This window comes from Salvelinus fontinalis, chromosome 11 (assembly GCF_029448725.1).
Source record: "Salvelinus fontinalis isolate EN_2023a chromosome 11, ASM2944872v1, whole genome shotgun sequence".
Lineage (NCBI taxonomy): Eukaryota > Metazoa > Chordata > Actinopteri > Salmoniformes > Salmonidae > Salvelinus > Salvelinus fontinalis.
Genome location: NC_074675.1, coordinates 44,200,594 through 44,226,038, shown reverse-complemented (window position 1 = coordinate 44,226,038; position 25,445 = coordinate 44,200,594). Strand labels below are relative to the sequence as shown.

Genomic DNA, 25,445 nt, shown 5'->3' with positions numbered 1-25,445 from the left:
CAGTTAATTATATTTTTGGGGAATCCTCTTAAACGCACCACTGGAAGTGTGCCAGGGTGCCAAATTCATAATATGAAGCCAGGAATGTTCGTGCCAGAGCAAAGAGGTTAAAAGCACTCCTCCGCTCCTTCTCTTCACCTTCCTTCCTCTGTTCCTTCCTGCCTTTCTAATTTCCTTCCTTCAGGGGTAGAAGAAGGAAAAAAGGGGTCTTTCTCTGAGCCCTCGGCTCCATGAGAGCGCCGGCTCTGCCACTGCTACGCCTAAATTAGCATAACGTACTTATCGCTCCCAGTTCGCCTGGACCTTGCCCTGTTGCCTAGCAACCCAAACATCTGCATGGCTTATCGTGGGGGTGGGGTTGGAGGACAGTGAGAGGGGGGGACATTTTCTCTCCTTTTAGAGGTAATTGCCACCTGTGTTCTCCAACACAATAATCAACCATCTGATCCTTCCTTCACTTGTATCACTGCAGTGCCTGAAGATGATACTAGTTAGCATTGTAGTGACAAGACAGAGACTTGAATACAGGGACATGAATACTGTAGGCACTAGCCTAGCGCGTTTATGTTTCTGGCTTGTAAAATCTTGTGTTGGCAGCACCCTGGTTTCTGTACACTGCGGCAGCCAGAGTGGAGATGGTGGTGTCGAGATTTAGCCTCAAAGTTACTGAGAGATATGGGGGTCAGAGGGTCAGCGGGTGTTCAACCTACGAGCCAATAGTGTAAAAAGAAATGAATCTGCCGATAAAAAATGTATATGGGGTAACAAAACACAGCATGTACAAACACAAACACAGGCTATAATGACACAAACATGCTATACTGTACTCACACATGCACACACACACACACACACACACACACACACACACACACACACACACACACACACACACACACACACACACACACACACACACACACACACACACACACACACACACACACACACACACACACACACACACACACACACACACACACACACACACACACATTGCTACAAGGCAATGTTAACTAGCGGAACTACAGGCATCAATAACCTACTGGCCTCCGTTAACTATCAAAACTACATGCATCAATAACCTACTGGCATCCGTTAACTAGCAGAACTACAGGCATCAATAACCTACTGGCTTCCGTTAACTATCAAAACTACATGCATCAATAACCTACTGGCATCCGTTAACTAGCAGAACTACATGCATCAATAACCTACTGGTCCCTGTTAACTAGCAGAACTACAGGCATCAATAACCTACTGGTCCCTGTTAACTAGCAGAACAACAGGCATCAATAACATATTGGCTTCCGTTAACTAGCAGAACTACAGGCATCAATAACCTACTGGCTTCCGTTAACTAGCAGCACTACAGGCATCAATAACCTACTGGCCCCCGTTAACTAGCAGAACTACAGGCATCAATAACCTACTGGCCCCCGTTAACTAGCAGAACTACAGGCATCAATAACCTACTGGTCCCTGTTAACTAGCAGAACTACAGGCATCAATAACCTACTGGCTTCCGTTAACTAGCAGAACTACAGGCATCAATAACCTACTGGCCTCCATTAACTAGTAGAACTACAGGCATCAATAACCTACTGGTCCCTGTTAACTAGCAGAACAACAGGCATCAATAACCTACTGGCTTCCTTTAACTAGCAGAACTACAGGCATCAATAACCTACTGGTCCCTGTTAACTAGCAGAACTACAGGCATCAATAACCTACTGGCTTCCGTTAACTAGCAGAACTACAGGCATCAATAACCTATTGGTCCCTGTTAACTAGCAGAACTACAGGCATCAATAACCTACTGGCTTCCATTAACTAGCAGAACTACAGGCATCAATAACCTACTGGTCCCTGTTAACTAGCAGAACTACAGGCATCAATAACCTACTGGTCCCTGTTAACTAGCAGAACTACAGGCATCAATAACCTACTGGCTTCCGTTAACTAGCAGAACTACAGGCATCAATAACCTACTAGCTTCCGTTAACTAGCAGAACAACAGGCATCAATAACCTACTGGCTTCCGTTAACTATCAAATCTACAGGCATCAATAACCCCTGTTAACTAGCAGAACTACAGGCGCTCAGGGAGCAATTATAGAATCAAAGGCTTGCACTAAGCTGTTCCAAAACAATTTGCTATGGTGTACCGTTCTGTACACGACAAGGCCGGCAAATAATCCAAAAGGGAAAAAAATCTTGTTTCTCATTGTTTGTATGTGTAATATTTCTGCGTGCCATAGAGTTGAACTTGTTTTTTTTTGTTGAACAGTCAAATTCAATAACTGTGGTTCCAGTATGCAGTTTCCAGTAGCTGCCTGTGCAGGGTCTGCCTGGAGGGGCCAGACTCAGAGCTGCAGGGGATAAAGATACACTATATATGCAAAAGTATGTGGACACCCCTTCAAATTAGAGGATTCGGATATTTCAGCCACACCTGTTGCTGACAGGTGTATCAAATCGATCACACAGCCATGCAATCTCAATAGACAAACATTGTCAATAGAATGGCCTTCCTGAAGAGCTCAGTGACTCTCAACGTGGCACTGTGTGACGACCCTCCCACTCAGTCTGCCGAATTCTTTCTCTTTGCTCTTGTTTTCCTTAATAGGATGTCGGTGGGCAAAGCCGGGAGGGTCGTCAGCGAAATGAGACACACCTGGATTTGGGTGTGTCCCGGAGATAAATACACCTTTCCCCCCCATAGACTGAGGAGACTCTCTCAATGCAGACATACTGTTGTTTTTGGTTGCGGCATTTTTGGGCTTCTTTGTATTCATTTGTTTTGGCACCTCTCAACACCCCTCATTATCCCCATCGATGCACGCATCCACTTACTTACACTACTGACTACACACACACCATTGTTACTTGGATATAGTTTACTTTATTCAATAAATATGTTTGTTATTTCTTTATTTCCGCGTTGTCTCCCTCTTTGTTAACACACTGTCATAGGATGCCACCTATCCAACAAGTCAAAGCAAACTTTTGCCTCGCTAGATCTGCCCCGGTCAACTGTAGTGCTGTTACTGTGAAGTGGAAACTTCTAGGAGAAACAACGGCTCCGGCGCGAAGTGGTAGGCCACACAAGCTCACAGAACGGGACCACTGAGTGCTGAAGCGTGTAGCGCATAAAACTGCCTCTGGAAGCAACGTCAGCACATTAACTGCTCGTCAGGAGCTTCATGAAATGGGTTTCCATGGCCAAGGAGCCGCACAAAACCCTAAGATCACCATGCACAATGCCAAGTGTTGAGTGGTGTCAAGCTCGCCGCCATTAGACTCTGGAGCAGTGTAAACGCGTTCTCTGGAAATGATGCATCACGCTTCACCATCTGGCAGTCTGACGGACGAATCTTCTCCTAGCAGATGCCAGGAGAATGCTTCCTGCCCCAATTCAGAGTGTCAACTGTAAAGTTTGGTGGAGGAGGAATAATGGTCTGGGTCTGTTTTTCATGGTGTGGTCTAGGCCCTTTAGTTCCAGTGAAGGGAAATCTTAACACTACACCATACTATTCTAGACTATTCTGTTCTTCCAACTTTGTGGCAACAGTTTGGGGAAGGCCCTTTCCTGTTTCAGCATGACAATGCCCCCGTGCACAAAGCGATGTCCATACAGAAGTGGTTTGTTGAGATCGGTGTGGAAGAACTTGACTGGCCTGCACAGAGCCCTGACCTCAACCCCATCGAACACCTTTGGGATGAATTGGAACGCCGACTGAGAGCCAGGCCTAATCGCCCAACATCAGTGCCCGACCTCACTAATGCGCTTGTGGCTGAATGGAAGTAAGTCCCCACAGCAATGTTCCAACATCTAGTGGAAAGCCTTCCCAGAAGAGTGGAGGTTGTTATATTAGCAAAGGGGCAATGGTGGAAAAAGAACTCAATTGTCATACTTGAGTAAAAGTAAAGATACCTTAATAGAAAATGACTCAAGTAAAAGTGAGTCACCCAGTAAAATATTACTTGAGTAAAAGTCTAAAATAATTTGTTTTTAAATATACTTAATTAAGTATCAAAAGAAAAAGTATAAATCCTTTCAAATTCCTTATATTAGATTTGGGTATGTCATTTTAGGCATAAAAAAAAGGGTCAGATCAAGCAAACCAGATGGCACATTTATTTGAGATGTTTTTAAATAGCCAACGGTACACGCCAACACTCAGACATCATTTACAAACTAAGCATGTGTGTTTAGTGAGTCCGCCAGATCAGAGGCAGTAGGGATGACCAGGGATGTTCTCTGTTTAGTGAGTCCACCAGATCAGAGGCAGTAGGGATGACCAGGGATGTTCTCTGTTTAGTGAGTCCACCAGATCAGAGGCAGTAGGGATGACCAGGGATGTTCTCTGTTTAGTGAGTCCATCAGATCAGAGGCAGTAGGGATGACCAGGGATGTTCTCTGTTTAGTGAGTCCTCCAGATCAGAGGCAGTAGGATGACCAGGTCATCCCTACTGCCTCTGATCTGGTGGACTCACTAAACAGAGAACATCCCTGGTCATCCTTCCCTACTGCGGGATGACCAGGGATGTTCTCTTGATAAGTGCCTGAATTGCACCCTTTTCCTGTCAAACTGTAACATGTACTTTTGGGTGTCATGTAAAGGACAGATACCCAAAATAACGACTTTTTACTATTTTTACTTAAGAGAGAGAGGTGAGTGAAAGAGAGAGTGAGAGAGGAGTGAGAGAGAGAGAGGTGAGGGAAAGAGAGAGTGAGAGAGGAGTGTGAGAGAGAGAGGTGAGGGAAAGAGAGAGTGAGGAAGGTGAGGGAAAGAGAGAGAGAGAGCTGAGTGAAATACGGAGAGAGATGAGTGAAAGACAGAGAGAGAGGTGAATGAAAGACAGAGAGAAAGATGAGTGAAAGACCGAGAGAGAGAGAGAGAGAGAGGTGACTGAGAGAGAGAGAGAGAGAGGTGACTGAGAGAGAGAGAGAGAGAGAGAGAGAGAGAGAGAGAGAGAGAGAGAGAGAGAGAGAGAGAGAGAGAGAGAGAGAGAGAGAGAGAGAGAGAGAGAGAGAGAGAGAGAGAGAGAGAGAGAGAGAGAGAGGGGTGTGTGATAGAAGTAATTGTAGATAAGAGACAGGGACAAAGCGAGGTAGCAGTGTGTGTAAGGAGAGGAGGCTCAGAGAGTGATATAGCGTTGGGTCATTACCCAGTGTGAGAAGCCCTGTCTGCTGGGACAGATCAGAGCCAAACCCACTACCATCTCCTCTACCGGGAACTCCTAGAGACACACACAGAGTCAGACACACACACACACACATGTAGGCACACACACATAGTCAGACACATATACACACACACATACAGGTGTGCCCACACACACACACCCACACCCACACCCACACCCACACACACACACACACACACACACACACACACACACACACACACACACACACACACACACACACACACATAGAGGTAAACACACACCACACACACACTTTAGAGGAAGTGGGACTACAAACAGATCCTCAAGGGGTCTTGACAACGCAGGGATCGTAAGTACACTGAGCTCAAAAGATTCCATCTCAGTCTCTGACAACAAGAGGAATCTTTGGAGCTGTGTGTGCTCCCCATCCAATGCTTTGAAGAGATTAGGATCACACAGTGAGTCGGATCTGGATACCCTGGCAGGGCAATGTAGACAGAACCTTAACAAAACTTCCACAGCTGCAGGCAGAAAAACAAGCTAAAGAGCTGCTGTGCTTTGTGTCTGTGTGGAAATTGTTTGCTGGGGGTTCTTCATTCTTTTATACTGAGAGTCAGCAATATGGCATGACCATAAACAGTGGTGCGACATCGAAAAGCAAAAGGCTGATCTCATTAGAACTCACACAAACTGTTTTCTGATCTGTGCATATGAAGAAGAGGAGGTGGGTTAAAAGACTAGTGAGATGCAGCCCTGGTCTACTTCGTCTTGCGTGACTGGCACACCTCTGTACGGGCTGGGAGAAGCTGGTGCAGTAGTTGGAGTAGCGGTCTGCAGTCCCTGCTAAACTGACAGGCACACAGCAGCTGAAGGGCCAGATGGGACCACTGAGTACTCCAGCCTTCCCCCAGGGAACCCTCCAGGGCCGGGCTCAGGGCCTCCACGAAAAGCCCCGCAGCTCCAACACCGCCTTCACATAGTCCACCTAGAGATAGACATAACACAGGTCACGTCAATGGTTCCATCATACCTGCTATATGTTTTGTCTTTCACCTATTGTGTCGTGTACTGTGTTGTGCTACATTATGTTCACAGGTCCATGTCTACACTGTGTGTTGCCTCAAAATAATAAAAAGGGAAATCAATCTTGTCTCACCTGCATGTAAGGTACCAGCTTGTAGAGAAAGCAAACCATTCTATGGCGTACCACAGGGCTCTGTCCCGGGTCCTCTTCCTTTTCCTGGTCTTCTTTCTTTTCTTGGTTCTGGTTCTGGGTGTGGTCCCCTTGCTGGAGGGTCCCCGAGGAGGCTGTGTGTGAGCAGGGCGTACTCAGGCAGCAGCTGGAGCTCACAGTACAGGTAGAGCAGGAAGGGAGCCAATATGGTAACGTGCGCAGGCTCACCCCTACATGCACACACACACACGTGCAAGTGTTATATGCACGCACGCACACACACACACACACACACACACACACACACACACACACACACACACACACACACACACACACACACACACACACACACACACACACACACACACACACACACACACACACACACACACACACACACACACACAAACTGACAGGAGAATTCAATGTTAAACACACACCTGCACATCCATGTCATAAAATGTAACTTTAAAGCATATTTCAAGTAGATAATATCATGCCTCCAAGAAAAACAAACATCACACAGGTTAGCCAGCTGACAGTCATGAGTTATGGAGGACGCTCCAGCTGTACAACCAGATTACTTTGAAATGTTAGAAGGGAGAGCAGTTTGGCCTCTCTTCTAGTTGGTTCCTGTGGAGGTTTTATCGGCCACTCAAGGACCCTGGCCCAGGTCTGGCCAAGGCCGGAAACCCTTTAGCTAACCTGTCAGCGGCCCACTGGATGAAGTCATCAATCTCCAGCAGTAGAACGGGCCAGCAGTCGGGCCAGTTTTCCAGCACGGTGGTGTGTGGATGGGGGCTGCTCCTGTAACACATTCATTTGTTAGTTTGGCTATGCTTTGGGTTACCTGCAGGTACGCAATCTCCATGGATATGTGAAGACGAGTTACGTTTGCTCGCATGCTGTAAATAACCAGTATAACCAGTATAACCATAATAACCATATTCCCTATATATTGCACTACTTTTGACTACAGCACTATGGGCCCTGTTCATAAGTAGTGCACTAAATCAGGAACAGGGTGACATTTGGGACTGTCTCAGGGTATTATCAGCCCACATGTCTGGGCTTAGACATTTTTAAACAATAACTCATAATCAGTTATCTGTCCTGTTTCATCTCATTGAGGACAATGCAACACGGTCAGGATTTCAGGTTTCACATCCATGGGAAAAGTGCTGGTCTGCTGGCGTTTAGCTTGAAAGCTAATGTGACACATATGCTTTGATAAATAAAAACATACATGTGGAAACAGGAAGAACCATCATCCATTGCATCCAACGAAGACATATGGATAAATGGTTTCATGTGTTCTGTTCTTCTTTAGTTATATCATTATATTACAGCACAGTGGGTAATACTGTAGATATTATGGTCACTTGTTGGGCTCCTAATCTTTCCCTGGGTGGTTGTGTGTGTGTGTGTGTGTGTGTGTGTGTGTGTGTGTGTGTGTGTGTGTGTGTGTGTGTGTGTGTGTGTGTGTGTGTGTGTGTGTGTGTGTGTGTGCGTTCATGTGTGTGTGTGTGTAAGAAAATGCTGGAATATGACGTGCTAGCAGACGCCTGCCCTTGAAGACATGTGTGTGACTGACAGGCTTCTGGGCTTCATCGGCTAAGAGTTTGTCAGACAGATGTTCTTCTGAATAACTTATTTTGAGGCCTAAGGTAGGCTATCACTTTTTATTCTTTAAACAGTAAGCTAGGAGTTTTTTGTCATGCTGATTAGCCTTAAAAACATGCATAACCAAAGTCTTTAACGTTTCTTCTGTCTACAAATCTATGTGTAACTTGATTTGTCCAAAATGTACAGAAACTCCTCCGGGACAATGCATCCACTTCTGACCACCAAGCTTCAGAACTTTGAATGTATGTAGGTGCTAAGCCTCAAGCACAGGTTAATGGAGTTTAGGTTTTACAAGAAACCGGTTAACATAGGAAGCCTTTCTAACCAACAAAGTGCCTGTCAACGCCTACAAATGGCCTGGCTATCATTGTAACAGGATCTTGCCTTGTCTGCTGTGAGACTGGACGGCAAAACAAAGAGGCAAAAAAACATTACCAGGAAGAGCGCCAAAGCCAAATAACCCTCTTCTGAGGCTAATGCCTGCCCTCGCCCCTCACCCCCGTCTTCCCCCTACCTCTCCCTGCCACCTGGGGTTTGGTGAAGGGCTGGCGTCAGACAGACTGTACCCGGGCTAAGATCTGGCCACGGGCCCACTGGCAAACAGAGGGCCTGTGGTGTTTCCAGTCACAACAATCCACAATGATGTTCAATTAGGTCAGAAGAGAAGCTCCCACGGATAAAAAAGAATGTCTAGTGGTTGAAGAAAAGTGGATAAACTCCAAACCCCTGGTGGAGCTGAAGACCCCAAAGAACCTTTCATGAAAAGTGATTCATGGATTACAATAACAAGGAATCCCACTCTTTAGAATCATAAATCTGAATGTCAAGAGAGATTGGATATGACCTTTGAACCAACCAAAGGTTGAGGTTAAAACAACACACTTGAAGAGTGGCAAGGATAAACTGCCTGCAGACAGACAGGCATGATCTTGACCACTGCCCCACCTCAATCATTGCACGCATCACTGAGTGCTCCCGAAACACCGGGGGAAGGAAGTCTGTCTCTCGCTCTGTTAACTGAGAGCGTGACTTACCAGCTTGCCTGCCACAGACTCTTAGGGACAAAGCGTCCTCCTTCCCTTTACCTCCCCCCTCCCTCCGCGTCCCATAGCTTAATCTGTCTGACCATCTCTCTATCCCTGTCCTCAGGTTCCCTGTGGCTAGTCTCGGCCTCCAGTTCAATGCGGCTCATCCATCAGACCTTCTTCTTTCTCTCTAGACAGGCCAGACAGACCCACCATTACCTGCTTTCACAGCCAGACAATGGAGGGAGCGAAACTGACAAGACTGACCTTGCCGTTGTTGAACTGCAAGTTCACTGGCAGTGGCAGAGTAGAGAGCGCTGGGTTGGAGGGTAGCGGGGCGTTAAAGGGACTGTTTGCTCCAAAACCAAAGTTTGTCAGATGTTTTCAGATATCAAAGTGATCTAATGTCGAGATGAGTCCCCATCTGATGGCAATGGGGGTGTAGAAAGTCTGTATGAGTTATATAGCTTAAATCCTCATGAATCGAAAATGTAAGTACTGAATAGAATTAGGAAGATAGTGCTTATCTTCTTCATTCATTTGGGATTGAGGCATACAGGATCTAGCCTGATGGCATGCAACATGCACACATCTCCACATTAGACCAGTTATGAGGTCAGAAAACCTTGGACAAAAAAAAACCCTGTCCCTTTAACTGTCCCATTAACTTTGGACTGTACGTTTAAGAACACACCTGTCTGGCAATGTGTGCAGGTTACACTGACTCCCAGATGAACCCAGAAAACACAAAAGGAGGTGGGGGTTGGGGTGAGGGAGACCCGACAGCTTTAGTGCCACACCAAGTCTGAATCGGAAATTGGTCAGATGCACGGGAGAAGCCTGTCTGGTTGCGAGGGACCAAGGAGGTTAATGGGACAGATAGACATACCCAGGACGTAATCCTGGGAGAATGCGGCCCACCTGAACCTCCCTATCCCCCTCCTCCTGGTCCCGCTGGGTAGTTAAGTGGCTTAGTGTCTCTGTGGCAGATTGCACGGGGGCAGCGGCGGGCAGACAGTCAACAATGGGCACCTAGTGGGTATCCTTCATAAATCCTGCAGCATTTAAACCGGCCCGGCATTTAAACCAGGCTGGTCCACCAATGACGGGCCTGCGGCGCCACCCTGGTGCCCCCGGCATATTCATCTTCTCACCAGGGAATGACAGGGAGCGAGACGGAGAGGAGAGGTAAAGAAGGGAAAGGAGGGAAAGGAGGAATATGGAGAAAGGGAGGGATGGAAAGAAAGACAAGGGGATGCTGTGAGAAAACAAAAGGGAGGGAGGGAGAAATAAATAAATAAAAGGATAGGCCTAACTCGGTGTATTTCTCCGCCACTCTGTAACTGATTACAGAGGCCCCGGGATCTTGGCAAAGGTGCATATCAAAGACCAGGGGACGGAAAGGAGGGTTCTCTCTGCAAACTCTGAGAAAAGCATCCATTTGTGTTCTGGGTATAGCTAAGAGATTTTTATTTCATCATGCCTAGTATTGACGGGCCTCCAGATTCCTCTACCCCTGGTGGTTCATATCCATTCATTCTCAAAACTGGAATCACCATATCTGTCTTGGAGAGTTTTATGCTGGTTAGATGGCTCAAGGTGCACACCTACTTACTCTATGGCTGTATGTATCAAGCGTCTCACAGTAGGAATACTGATCTAGGATCAGTTTAGCCTTTTAGATATATATATATTTAATATTATTACATGGACAGGGGGGACCTGATCCTAGATCAGCAGTCCTACTCTGAGACATCTTGATACATACGGCCCCAGATCACTAGTGTAGGAGTAGATGCTGTCTTTTTGTACCCCCATGACGCAATTCGACCCTACCCCCAATTCATGCTCCTTATTCCTGACACCTATGGTGACGCCTGAGGGGGTCATGATTCATGGTCCATTGCTCCGCTATGAAATTAAATCAGAGCTGGGCCTTAACAGTCCATCAGAGTAGGTTGATGTTACCCAAATTAGATATTAATCCCTATCAACAGGATGGCTCGGCCAGTGAACAATCCTATGGATGGGGTTGGTATGCTAACTTACTAGCATCGCTCCGAAGGGAAATAATTCTATACTTCCCAAAGGAAACCCTATTCCCTATAATGACTACTGTTGACCAGCCTTGGTTAAATAAAGGTTAAAAATTACATAGTGTAATTACATACTGTATACTATTACATACTGTATAGTATCATATATATTCTAAGATTCTCCTTTCAAATAATATTTCTTCTTACTAAAGTTGTGTGGCATTTTCACAGGGAATGACCAAGACTGGATGATGATACTGTATAATAGTGTAAAGACAAGTGTATTGAACTGACCTGATGGAGTAGGGACATGTGAAATGGACTGATCTGATGGAGTAGGGACAAGTGTAGTGAACTGACCTGATGGAGTAGGGACATGTGAAATGGACTGATCTGATGGAGTAGGGACAAGTGTAGTGAACTGACCTGATGGAGTAGGGACATGTGTAGTGGATTGACCTGATGGAGTAGGGACATGTGTAGTGGATTGACCTGATGGAGTAGGGACATGTGTAGTGGATTGACCTGATGGAGTAGGGACATGTGTAGTGGATTGACCTGATGGAGAAGGGACAAGTGAGGTGGACTGACCTGATGGAATAGGGACAGGTGAAGTGGACTGATCTGATGGAGTAGGGACAAGTGAAGTGGACTGACCTGATGGAGTAGGGACAGGTGAAGTGGACTGACCTGATGGAGTAGGGACAAGTGAAGTGGATTGACCTGATGGAGTAGGGACAAGTGGAGTGGACTGACCTGATGGAGTAGGGACAGGTGAAGTGGAATGACCTGATGGAGCAGGGACAAGTAAAGTGGACTGACCTGATGGAGTAGGGACAAGTAAAGTGGACTGACCTGATGGAGTAGGGACAGGTGAGGTGGACGGACCTGATGGAGTAGGGACAAGTAAAAGTGGACTGACCTGATGGAGTAGGGACATGTGAAAGCTTGCTCCTTTGTCTCTCTGGTCCACTTGCGTCTGGAGAAACCTTTCTATCACTTTTATCAACCCCTGCACATTTCTGTCCACAATAAACAGAAGAAAAAAAGAATAAGGTCAGGGATATAACTACCTATAACCTATACCAGTGGTTCCCATGTAGTACCCAGGGGTACTTGGACCCATGTACTTGGCCTATCCACAGGGGGTACTTGAGAAGACTCATGAGACAGTAGGCCTACTGGTAAAATACACATGAGGGGGTACTTCAGGGGTACTCCGGGCAGAGATAAATTCAGTTAGTGAACAGTAACTGAAAAAGGTTGGGAACCACTTACTTACAGTATACTGTGTCGAGGACCTTCATGATATTGATGAGTGCACATGGGGAAGAAACAGCTCCAATCTTCATTTTGAAAAACATTTAAACACTGGCCCACAGAGCACTATACAAACACTGCATCTCTGTTATGTTTTCATTTGACCCCAAAATATACGATTTTACATTGAGGACTGACAGTCCGAGTCAGTCTGACAAACACTCAGACACATCCCTCTTCATCTGGGATATTAAATACCAACCAGTCCCTCTCAGTCTCAACGCACGCTTCATGACTGACTCAGTAATAGAAGAACACTGTACATTTACACAATGATGTTAGACGGCGCATGCCATAATATCCGAGGCGGGAAAGGTCACAAGCTGATTGACGTTCCATTTCCTGCTGTGAAGGCCATTACCTAAGCAAGATCAATAGTCAGCAGCAGCAGCCTGGAGAGTAGCAAGGACAGAGTGTCCCTTCCTCAGTGAAATGACTGTCATCACCTTGTTTACAGCGAGAATGCCCATGGTGTGTCCGAACAATGTAAAGAGAACAGGGCAAGGTGCCCAGACTCAAATAAATGACCATCGTTAAAAGTGTTGACATGGTGACAGACCTTAATGAAAGTGGTGTAAAAAAGAATACAAATAAAATAAACAACAACATACGCATCAGTGTCATACAGTGAATCATAGTAACCATAGTGATGATTCTACACGTGGAGTGCACTGTATTTTCTTTTCTTCCTATAGCGAATACTATAACATGATTTATATGATTGAGTGATGTCTCAATAAGTCTTATAGGAGAGCTAGGTTGAGTTTCAAAATGACTTTTAGTTTAACGTGATCAGCTGCTCTACAGTATGACATGACAATGCTGTGTAGCAGGATGTCCTTATCAGTGTTGAACCACAGAGAGATAGAGGGACATGTCTGACAGTATGGATAAGATCTGTTAAGACCTCTACAGGGTGGGGCAGGGAGGCTGTCGTAGCAGGAGAACAACATTTTAATAGTTTAATAATTATGTGTTTTGACTGTGTGTGTGTGTGTGTGTGTGTGTGTGTGTGTGTGTGTGTGTGTGTGTGTGTGTGTGTGTGTGTGTGTGTGTGTGTGTGTGTGTGTGCGTGCGTGCGTGCGTGCGTGCGTGCGTGCGTGCGTGTGTGTGTGTGTGTGTAGTACCTGGTGGAGAGCACCACGGCATCACAGGGCCTCTGGCCATGCCTGCTTGTAAGGGAGGGAGGGAGAGAGAAAGATTAGGCCTAGAAGATAAATATTCCTTTTTTTGTGCTTTCAAATAACTTAAAACTCAAATAGAATGGAGCTCTCCTGTTGGAAACAAAAGTACACAACAAAACAAAATTATTGATTATTGTCTGGAAAACCAAACTTTCTGGCCATGTTTCAAAGATATATTTTACACTACATTTTTATTCCTAGCTCCCAGTGGACTGACATGACAACCTATGAAATAGTAGCGATGGCCAAACTCTAGCCATCTGCTGTGTCATATACAACTTACCTAATGCGCTGTGTACCTACAATGAAGAACAGCCCCCTAGCAGGTACTGTACCTGCATCCATTTGAAAGATGACCCCTGCAGTGTAAACTAAAGCTCTGACAGGTGACACTGGCCTACAGCCACTGACATGATTTTGAATGAATTTAATGCATTGTTCATGAGACACCTTGACCTTCCCAAATACAGAAAGATGACAAGCTCCTAAGCAGTTTGCTAGTTGCTACATTGAATGCATTGCAACTTTGACCATCTCAGGTTGTCTTCCCATTATAGAAGGACAATGAGGCAGAGAGGACAGACGAGTGGAGTGGACTGACCATCAGATGGTTACTCTCAGGGCCTAACCCTGGCTGCCTGGCTGGCTGGTAGCCAGAGGGAGATCTGTATGTTATCTGAACAGAGGGGGATACGAGAGACAATGTAGCGACCCCCCCCCCTCCACACACACACACATACTGCACCCTACCCCACCCCAGCCCCACCCGTTCCCCCTATATTAAAGTGCTGATAAGTGACAGGCCGACAGTGTGCAACAGCCAATTCACAGCCTCTGACGCAGCTATAACATTCACTCCCAACGACTTAACAAAGCAGCCACAGCAGCATCCACACTACTGCAGCCCAAGCTTACGACCCGGTAAGGTCCTCATATTCAATGCTAAAAGTAGACTTCTGACAACTGTCTTCTACAAGTTGGTGTTTATGGTTGAGCCTGATCGTAGGCCTTTCTTTGTTAAGTGACTTTGACTTTGTGTTATGAAGAGGATAGAATCCACCACAATGTTATTACACTGCACAAGGTGTTCGGTTCCATAAAATTACATTTTGTTGTGAAGCGATCAAAATGTAGAACAAAATGGTGTGGGGTGTGTAGTTAAATGTGGATACGAGACAATTAGAGGAATAAACTAACATTCTTATTCTTTGAGTGGAAAAACACATTTGTGGTTGTTGAATTAGGCCCAAGACAGATGGTGTTCAATATTTATGGATTGAAATGACGCCATTCAAACGTTCACCTTGCTAGTCTAGTCTAGCTTAGTGGCAGGTAGCCTAGCGGTAAAGAGCGTTGGGCTAGTAACTGAAATGTCACTGGCTCAAATCCCGAGCCGACTAGGTGAAAAATCTGTTGGATGAGCCCTTGAGCAAATCACTTAACCATAATTGCTCCTGTAAGTCGATATGGATAAGAGTTTGTACTAAAATGTTAAATGTAATGTCTATGTCGAGCTGTGACCCCCAGATAGATTTTTATACTATGTTATTTCACTTGTGCTTCATAGCACATTTTCCAAACTCAAAGAGGAATACTACTCAGCAAAACACATGTAAATGAAACTGTTCCAGGGGTTTCTAGACTGCCTTTAACTTGTTCACTAACAATGTAGACAGACCTGTACTGCTAGCTCGGCATTGCTAGTGTAAACAATGTTACATTGTTTAAATGGTCAATCCTGTGCCTTTGAAAGTGACAGTCCTGCCGCTTGTGGATAGGAGAATAATCCATGGCTTGTTGCTTGTCCTCCAAAACGATTTAGTTACTGGTTAAGGCAGGCAGAACACATAGGACATTCTCTTTACATTTTCAATGGGATACATTTGATAGAATCACCACAAACTCTACCAACAGTGTAGCATTGACTGTATAGTGGCCTAATTTAGCTAGCTGTCTAACCGCTGCGCCTGGGGTTACTAGAGACACAATAGACATCAGTGGAGGCGGCTGAGGAGAGGATGGCTCATAATACTGGCTGGAATGGAATCAATGGAATGGTGTCAAACACAGCCATAATACTCCACTCCAGACATTATTATGAGGCATCCTCCCCTCAGCAGCCTCCACAGATGTATATATACAGTGCCTTTGGAAAGTATTCCGACCCCTTGACCTTTTTCCCCCAAAAATTTTATTATAGCCTTATTCTAAAATGGATTACATTTTTAAAAATCCTCAGCATTCTACACACAATACCCCATAATGACAAAGTTAAAACAGTTTATAGAAATGTTTGCATATGTATTAAAAATAAAAAACAGAAATATCTTATTTACATAACTATTTAGACCCTTTGCTATGAGACTTGAAATTGAGCTCAGGTGCATCCTGTTTCCATTGATCATACTTGAGATGTTTGTACAACTTGATGTGAGTCCACCTGTGGAAAATTCAATTGATTGGACATGATTTGGAAAGAAACACACCTGTCTATGTAAGGTCCCACAGTTGTCAGTTAATGTCAGAGCAAAAACCAAGCCATGAGGTCGAAGGAATTGTCCATAGAGGTCCGAGATAGGATTGTGTTGAGGCACAGATCTGGGGAAGGGTACCAAAACATTTCTGCAGCATTGAAGGTCCCCAAGAATACAGCAGCCTCCATCATTTTTAAATGGAAAAGTTTGTAACCTCCAAGACACTTCTTAGAGCTGGCCGCCTGGCCAAACTGAGCAATCAAGGGAGAAGGGCCTTGGTCAGGTAGTCGACCAAGAAACCGATGTTCCCTCTGACAGAGCAGTTCCTCTGTGGAGATAGGAGAACCTTCCAGAAGAACAACCATCTCTGCAGCACTCCACCAATCAGGCCTTTATGGTAGAGTGGTCAGACGGAAGCCACTCCTCAGTAAAAGGCACATGGCAGTCTGCTTGGAGTTTGCAAAAAGGCACCGAAACACTCTCAGACCATGAGAAACAAGATTCTCTGATCTGTTAAAACCAAGATTGAACTATTTGGCCTGAATGCAAAGACTCACGTCTGGAGGAAACCTGGCATCAGCCCTATGCTGAAGCATTATGGTGGCAGCATCATGCCGTTGGGATGTTATTCAGTGGCAGAGACTGGGAGACTAGTCAGGATTGAGGCATAGATGAACGTAGCAATGTACAGAGAGATCCTTGATGAAACCTGCTCCAGAGCGCTCAGGACCTCAGACTGTGGCGAAGGTTCACCTTCCAACAGGACAACAACCCTAAGCACACAACTAAGACAATGCAGGAGTGGCTTCAGGACATGTCTCTGAATGTCCTTGAGTGGCCCAGCCAGAGCCCGAACTTGAACCCAATCGAACATTTCTGGAGAGACCTGAAAATAGCTGTGCAGCAACACGCCCCATCCAACTTGACAGAGCTTGAGAGGATCTGCAGAGGAGAATGAGATAAACTCCCCAAATAGATGTGTGCCAAGCTTGTAGCGACATACCCATGAAGACTCGGGGCTGTAATCACTGCTAATGGTGCTTCAACAAAGTACTGAGTAAAGGGTCTGAATACTTATGTAAATGTGATTTCCGTTTTTTTTCAATGTTCTAAAAAACAGTTTTTGCTTCGTCATTATGGGATATTGTGTGAAGTTTGATGAGAGAAAAAAACTATTTAATCAATTTTAGAATAAGGCTGTAATGTAACAAAATGCGGAAAAAGTCAAGGGGTCTGAAAATGTTCCAAATGCACTGTATAACATCATGATGAGTTTCCTGGAACAGAGCTAATGCCAAAGATTGTCTATTATATTGACAAGATATTCAAGTGACCGCTCTAACAACGGAAATACATGTCCTCAAAGATGGAAGGCAGGCGTTAAGAGGTGAGATCAGGTGGGACCATTCTAGCCATTGAGAGGGCGGATACGTGTGAACAACAGGCCATAGAGCTAGGTAGAGGACTTTGTATCTGTCCCATTTGCATCTGGGACAGCATGGGCAGCGCCACTGAGTCTATATCCATTTTATAGTAGTCAATTTTCTTCTTCATTGGCTGATTGCTCCCAACTCATAGGAATCCCCACCCAGTTGACTAATTTAAAATGGTGGAAGCCCCCAATTGCAATGTCCCCGCTAAAATGGGTTATATCTTATCTTTTATCTTATCTTATCTTATATTATATATCGTTATATATGATGAGTCCTTAATGACAACAGACACAACGCCGATATAAAGTTGTGTTTGGGTAAGTTGCCGAAATGCTTTGTGCGTCCACTTATATCAGTCCATTCGTAACAACCTAACAATTACGAAACTTCTATTCAATCAAATAAGCCTCATGTAGCAAATTAGCAAGTACATTATTTATTTACCAAATTCGACACTCTCTCATTCACCTCCATTAAAAAAATTCCTCACCTTGTAGGGAATATTTTCGTGAAGAGATGTTGGGCGGAGTAAAACCTGCAAATACAAAATATATGTAGCTGAGCTAGCTAGCTATCAAGCTACAGCTAACTTTGTCTTAGGTCACTTTCACTTTCAGCTAGGTTAATAACTTTGAGGTCTTGATAACTTGCAAAGAACACGCACAGTTGGCAGTACAAACTAACAGAGCGTATGTGTAAATTATAACTACATTTTATGCATTTGTCAAGCTTGCTAAGTTAGCTAGCTGGCCACTGTTAAATAATGTTAGCTAGCTTGTAGAACTTCTGCAACATCACCAGTGCACACGAAAGCATATTCCAGTTGAACTAAACACAAAAGATACAGTATTTAAAACTTCTATACTTTTACATTACAGATTTAAAATTTCAAGCTAAAAAAGTTTAAACAATATCATAGAGATAGATAGAGGACATCTGGACATCTGACTACAACAAGGTCACCAGGAGGGATCAGCCAATGAAGATGTAAGACTACATTAAAAAGATGGAAGCTCTCAATGGCGCTGCCCATGCTAAAATATATATTTTTTGGCCACTAGAGATCTCTATCATTCTCTATGACCAATATCTATATTTTCAGACTGTACCTCTGGTCCAGATCTGCCAAAAACACAGTTACGGTGTGCAGTAAGGGTCAAATGGGTATGGAAAACTAATTGAGAGTTCCATACTATGTCATGAAATTGTATTTGAATAAAGAATGAATCTATAATTAAATAAATAAGATTCCTATTTTTCTGACATTCATTATTATTGCATACATGTATTTAAATGTGCATTGATTTGGATCTAGCTTTTACTGATGATGATGATGAGGAGGAGGAGGAAGAGGAGGAGATGGAGGAGGATGATGATGATGATGAGGAGGAGGAGGTGATGGGGGAATTATTGGACACACATCATGTGCTTCCTGTAAAACACCAAATTGCCACCCCCAAAAATGTTGTAATGTTAGATCAACATTTCACTAAAATGTGGTTTTAGCATGTTTTTTCCATGGTTGTTTCCTTCATTTCAGCATGTCAGATCATAACAGAGATTGTCTTTTTAACTGCAGTAAATCGCTGTTTTCATTAAAAGGAAAATGTTTTTCAAATAGCATTGTTGATAAGAATGAAAAAATCAGCTTCCAGGAAATGGTTGTGTGAAAAAATGTTTCTGTTCTGCTTGAATTTTAAATGAACATGTCCCCCCCACACACATTGACTCTGCACCGGTACCCCCTGCATATAGCCTCATTACTGTTATTTTATTCTTTCTCTTTAATTATTTGTCATTTTATTTATTGTTTACTTCAGTTTATTTAGTAACTACTTTCTTAACACTTATTTTTTCTTAAAACTGCATTGTTGGTTAAGGGTTTGTAAGTAAGTATTTCACTGTAAGGTCTACAGCTCTTGTATTCGGCGCATGTGATAAATACAATTAGATTTGATTGATTTGTAACCTTGAACAAAGTAGGATCCTTGCCTTGGTATTGCCTTTGGTTTCGGACATTTCAAGTCGAATTTCTCTGTGAATGTGCTGGATGAGTGGCTAGGCCAAACCAGTCCTCACAGAGCATGATGGTGTTGATAAGTCCGTAGGCTAAACAGGTGAAACCATATTCGATTGAATTAGTCCTACTGTTACATTAAATGTCTAAGAAAACAAAATTAGATTGAATCCTAAAATGTAATTATATCATAATGAATCATAGACACTGTCATCGGTTTCTACGCTTGGGATAGTTTCTTCAGCAAACATTCGGTGTGCCATACAATTTGTATTTTATTTTTATATATATTTTATTTTTATATTTATTTTCTTTATTTTTATATTTTTTATTATTAACCCCTCCACCATCCCTCCTCTTCGGAGGACAAATATTTTAGTTTTTAACATATTTTCTGCTACATTTTACATTTTACATATACATTTTATATACATGGTACCCCTGCCATTCTACAATCTAAGCTTGATGCTCTCAATCTCACACAAATTATTTTTTTTTTTAAACATTTTTTTTTTCACCTTTATTTAACCAGGTAGGCTAGTTGAGAACAAGTTCTCATTTGCAACTGCGACCTGGCCAAGATAAAGCATAGCAGTGTGAACAGACAACAACACAGAGTTACACATGGAGTAAACAATGAACAAGTCAATAACATGGTAGAAAAAAAAGAGAATCTATATACAATGTGTGCAAAAGGCATGAGGAGGTAGGCAATAAATCGAATAATTACAATTTAGCAGATTAACACTGGAGTGATAAATCATCAGATGATCATGTGCAAGTAGAGATACTGGTGTGCAAAAGAGCAGAAAAGTACATTTAAAAAAGCAGTATGAGGGTGAGGTAGGTAAATTGGGTGGGCTATATACCGATGGACTATGTACAGCTGCAGCGATCGGTTAGCTGCTCAGATAGCAGATGTTTAAAGTTGTTGAGGGAGGTAAAAGTCTCCAACTTCAGAGATTTTTGCAATTCGTTCCAGTCGCAGGCAGCAGAGAACTGGAAGGAAAGGCGGCCAAATTAGTTTTTGGCTTTAGGGATGATCAGTGAGATACACCTGTTGGATCGCGTGCTACGGGTGGGTGTAGCCATCGTGACCAGTGAACTGAGATAAGGTGGCACTTTACCTAGCATAGCCTTGTAGATGACCTGGAGCCAGTGGGTCTGACGACGAACATGTAGCGAGGGCCAGCCGACTAGGGCATACAGGTCGCAGTGGTGGGTCGTATTTTTTTAATTTTTTATTTTACCGTTATTTTACCAGGTAAGTTGACTGAGAACAAGTTCTCATTTGCAGCAACGACCTGGGGAATAGTTACAGGGGAGAGGAGGAGGATGAATGAGCCAATTGTAAACTGAGGACAACTACAAATACCTAGGTGTCTGGTTAGACTGTAAACTCTCCTTCCAAACTCCCATTAAGCATCTCCAATCTAAAATCAAATCTAGAATCGGTTTCCTATTTCGCAACAAAGCATCCTTCACTCATGCTGCCAAACATACCCTAGTAAAACTGACTATCCTACAGATCCTTGACTTTGGCAATGTCATTTAAAAATAGTCTCCAACACTCTACTCAGCAAATTGGATGCAGTCTATCACAGTGCCATCTGTTTTGTCACCAAAGCCCTATATACTACCCACCACTGCGACCTGTATGCTCTCGTTGGCTGGCCCTCGCTTCATATTTGTCGCCGAACTCACTGGCTCCAGATAATCTATAAGTCGTTGCTAGGTAAAGCCCCGCCTTATCTCAGCTCACTGGTCAAGATAGCAGCACCCACCCGCAGCACGTGTTCCAGCAGGTATATTTCACTGGTCACTCCCAAAGCCACTTCCTCCTTCGTCCGCCTTTCCTTCCAGTTCTCTGCTGCCAATGACTGGAACGAACTGCAAAAAATCACTGAAACTGGAGACGCATATCTCCCTCACTAGCTTTAAACACCAGCTGTCAGAGCAGCTCACAGATCACTGCACCTGTACATAGCCAATCTGTAAATAGCCCATCCAACTACCTCATCACCATATTGTTATTTATTTTATTTATTTTGCTCCTTTGCACCCCCGTACCGCTACTTGCACTTTCATCTTCTGAACATCTATCACCCCAGTGTTTAATTTGCCATACTGTAATAATTTCGCCACTATGGCCTATTTATTGCCTCACCCCCCTTATCTTAACTCATTTGCACACACTGTATATAGACTTTCTCTATTGTATTTATTGACTGTATGTTTGTTTATTCCATGTGTAACTCTATGTTGTTGTATGTGTCGAACTGCTTTGCTTTATCTTGGCCAGGTCGCAGTTGTAAATGAGAACTTGTTCTCAACTAGCCTACTTGGTTAAAGAAAGGTGAAATAAAAAAATAAAAAATGTAACTATATATAAAGCAGTCACATACCAATAATACATTACCAAACATAAACCCTTTAATCCCAACCCTCAGCCACTCTCAGACCATCCCACCTATCACCATAGACCACCCTCGTTTGGTTTCCATGTGCCATATATTTTTAATTGTGCTGTGATGTTTTACAAAGTGTTGGAACCTTTCTAATCGTATGTTATCCACAGATTGTGAGCTAAAGATGAAAACCTTTCCTATGAGTACGTATTAGAATATTATTTGTTGACTGACTATGGCTTTCCAAATCACCCAACACTGCTATTTGTAAGGTTAATTTTAGGTGCATGTTATGATTTTTCTAACCATTCCTGAACCTGTGGCCAGAAACAAGCTACATATGGGAAATACCAGAATAAATGAACAATTGATTGTCTCTTCGCAGCAAAATCTACAGAGCTGAGATTGTTGTATGCCCAAAAATATATGTAGCATTCTGTTGGTGGCAAGAATTTTATATGATCATTTAAATTGAAAAACTAAAAATGTTGAATCAAGTGTAGTTTTTTGTATCAGTTCATAAACCATATGCCATGGAATTGGTACATCAAAAATCTCCTCACATTTATTTGCAACCTGTATGGCGCAGCTGTCAATATTTTTGCCCTAAGATGAAACTGGTATATTTTTCTATTTATGCCAGTTCCTTTCAGCCAATTTATATCTTTAATATATGGCAGGCAAACAAGTTCCCCACTTCTCCTTTTTCCACTTGCCTCCATTTTGGTGGTAATACTGCAATTAGTTGGTTGTAAATTTGGATTGAGCAGATATTCCCATACATTTTCGATAACTGCATATGTTACATAACTTCTCCGTTTCTACTCATATCATTAATAAATATAATTTTAAAATGTTTTTAAAAATCCATAAAGAATGTGTCACGGCTGTCTTCCTCCTCTTCCTCTGAAGAGGTGTAGCAAGGATCAGCCCAATACGCAGCGTGGTAGGTGTCCATGTTTTAATAAAGAAAACTGAACATGAAAACAAATACAAAAACGTGAACAAACCGAAACAGTCCCGTGTGGCACAATCACTGACACAGGAAACAATCACCCACAAAATACCCAAAGAACATGGCTGCCTAAATATGGTTCCCAATCAGAGACAACGATAAACACCTGCCTCTAATTGAGAACCAATCTAGGCAACCATAGACTTACATAAACATCTATAATGAACACAACCCCATAACTCTACAAAAAAAAACCTAGACAGTACAAAAACCCTAGACTAGACAAAAACACACAAACCACCCTCGTCACACCCTGAACTAACCAAAATAATAAAGAGAACAAAGATAACTAAGGCCAGGGCGTGACAGAATGTTTTTTTTATTAATCAGTATATTTGAGTTTAACCATAACATTTGTTGTAATATTTGTTCTATCTTTTCTGGAGGATATAACTGAAATTGTAACCAGCTTTGTATGGCTTGTTGAAGAAAGGGCGATACTTTAAACAAAATTTAATTTCCAATTTGGTGGAAAAAATCTGTATGAAGACAAAAAAAGGCAATTTTTGAACAAAGGATGAGCCTTTCTTAATAATCTACTGGAGAACCATTTGGGGGTTTAAGTATAATTTATGTATGAGTGAAGCTTTTAATGAGAGGTTTAAAGCTTTAATATTTTATAATTTTAACCCTCCAAACTCATATTCATTATATAAATAGGCATGTTTAATTTTGTCTGGTTTAACATTCCATATAAAATGAAATATTTTTTGCTCATATGATTTCAAAAACGAGTCATCTGGATTAGGCCACCATTAGTAAGTAAGTAAACTTTGATGGGACCAAAGAGTTAATCAATGTGATTTTTCCATAAATAGACAAGTATTTACCTCTCCATGGTTGCAGAATCGGATCTATTTTTGCTAACTTTCTATTGAAATGAATTGTGGTAAGTTAATTTATATTTTTTGATGTGAATACCAAGTATGTCTACTTCACCATCCACCTATTTTATTGGTTAACTACAAGGTAGTGTAAACAATGCATTTTTTAACAATCCAATACATAATATGGTACACTTGTCATAATTAGGTTTTAATCCAGAGGGGCTAGAAAAGTGATCAAGATCTTCAATGAGATTGTACAGGGATCCAGATTGCGAACTTAAGAAAAAACTGGAGTCATCACACAAACAAAGCACACAAACAAAGAACATGATCCCACACAGAGAGGGAAAAGGGCAGCCTAAGTATGACCCCCAACCAGAGACAATGATAGACAGCTGTCTCTGATTGGGAACCACACTCGGCCAGAAACAAAGAAATACAAAACCTAGAAATACAGAACATAGAATGCCCACCCAAATCACACCCTGACCAAAACAAAATAGAGACATAAAAAGGATCTCTAGGGTCAGGGCGTGACAGTATAAGAGATTCACCAAAATTAAAGTAATCTAGGCATTTATATATAAATTCTAATTGTACTTTATCAAACACTTTTTCAAAATCTACAATGAAGACCAGGCCTGGTATCTTCGATGTTTCATAATGTTCAATTAGTAATTGTCATATATTATCGCCAATATATCGTCCATGTAAAAAACCTGTCTGATCAGCATGAACAATATCTGGTAAAACTTTTTTTTCTATGTGCTATGCATTTCGCCAGGATTTTTGCATCACAACATTGAAATGTTAGAGGCCTCCAGTTTTTTAAATGGACTGGATCTTTATACTTACCACCTGGGTCCTGTTTTAGTAGTAATTAAATCAGACCTTGTTGAGGGTCTGCAAGTCTACCATTTGTATAAGAGTAATTAAAACATGCTAATAATGGATCTTTGAGCACATCAAAAAAGGTCACATATACCTCTACTGGTATACCATCAAGCCCCGGTGTTTTTCCAGACTGGAAATATTTTAATGCCTCAAAGAGTTCCTATTTGGTAAGTTGGCCTTCACACAGGTCTTTCTGTAAATTTGTTTATTTTACATTATTATCATTATTATGAAATAAATCATTCAGTGGAAATGGAGGAGACTGAAAAGAAAACATATGCTTAAAATATTTTGCTTCCTCTTTCAAAATATAATTTGGTGAATCATGGATAACTCCATCATTTGAAACAAGTCTCTGTAAATTATTTTTGGTATAATTCCTATTTTGAAGATTCTAGAAAATATTTGTACATTTTTCACAATTTTCCATCCAAGTCACTTTATTTTTGTAATACATTACACTCAATCGTTCTTGAATAAGTAACTCCAATTCTTTTTGTTTTTCCTCTAACCTATTGTGTGCCTCTATGGTACAGTTTCCATTACCATCTACCTGCGCTGTTACTTCCTCTATTTCCTTTATTATTCTAATCTATTTGGATCTAAACTGCTTTTGTTTTAATGATGAGTATTGTATTGTATTGAATGGCCTCTAAAAGTACATTTGAAAGTGTCCCATGCAATAAGGGGAACTTCTGTACCTACAGTTGAAGTCAGAAGTTTACATACACTTAGGTTGGAGTCATTAAAACTCGTTTTTCAACCACTCCACAAATTTCTGGTTAACAAAGTATAGTTTTGGCAAGTGGGTTAGGACATCTACTTTGTGCA

At 42.5% G+C, this 25,445-nt stretch overlaps 1 pseudogene; it reads right to left on the bottom strand.

The window, feature by feature from the left end:
• LOC129864734 (focadhesin-like) overlaps window positions 1-12,168 on the bottom strand; it is a 57,409-nt pseudogene extending 45,241 nt beyond the window's left edge.
• Between the last annotated feature and the right edge of the window lie 13,277 nt (window positions 12,169-25,445).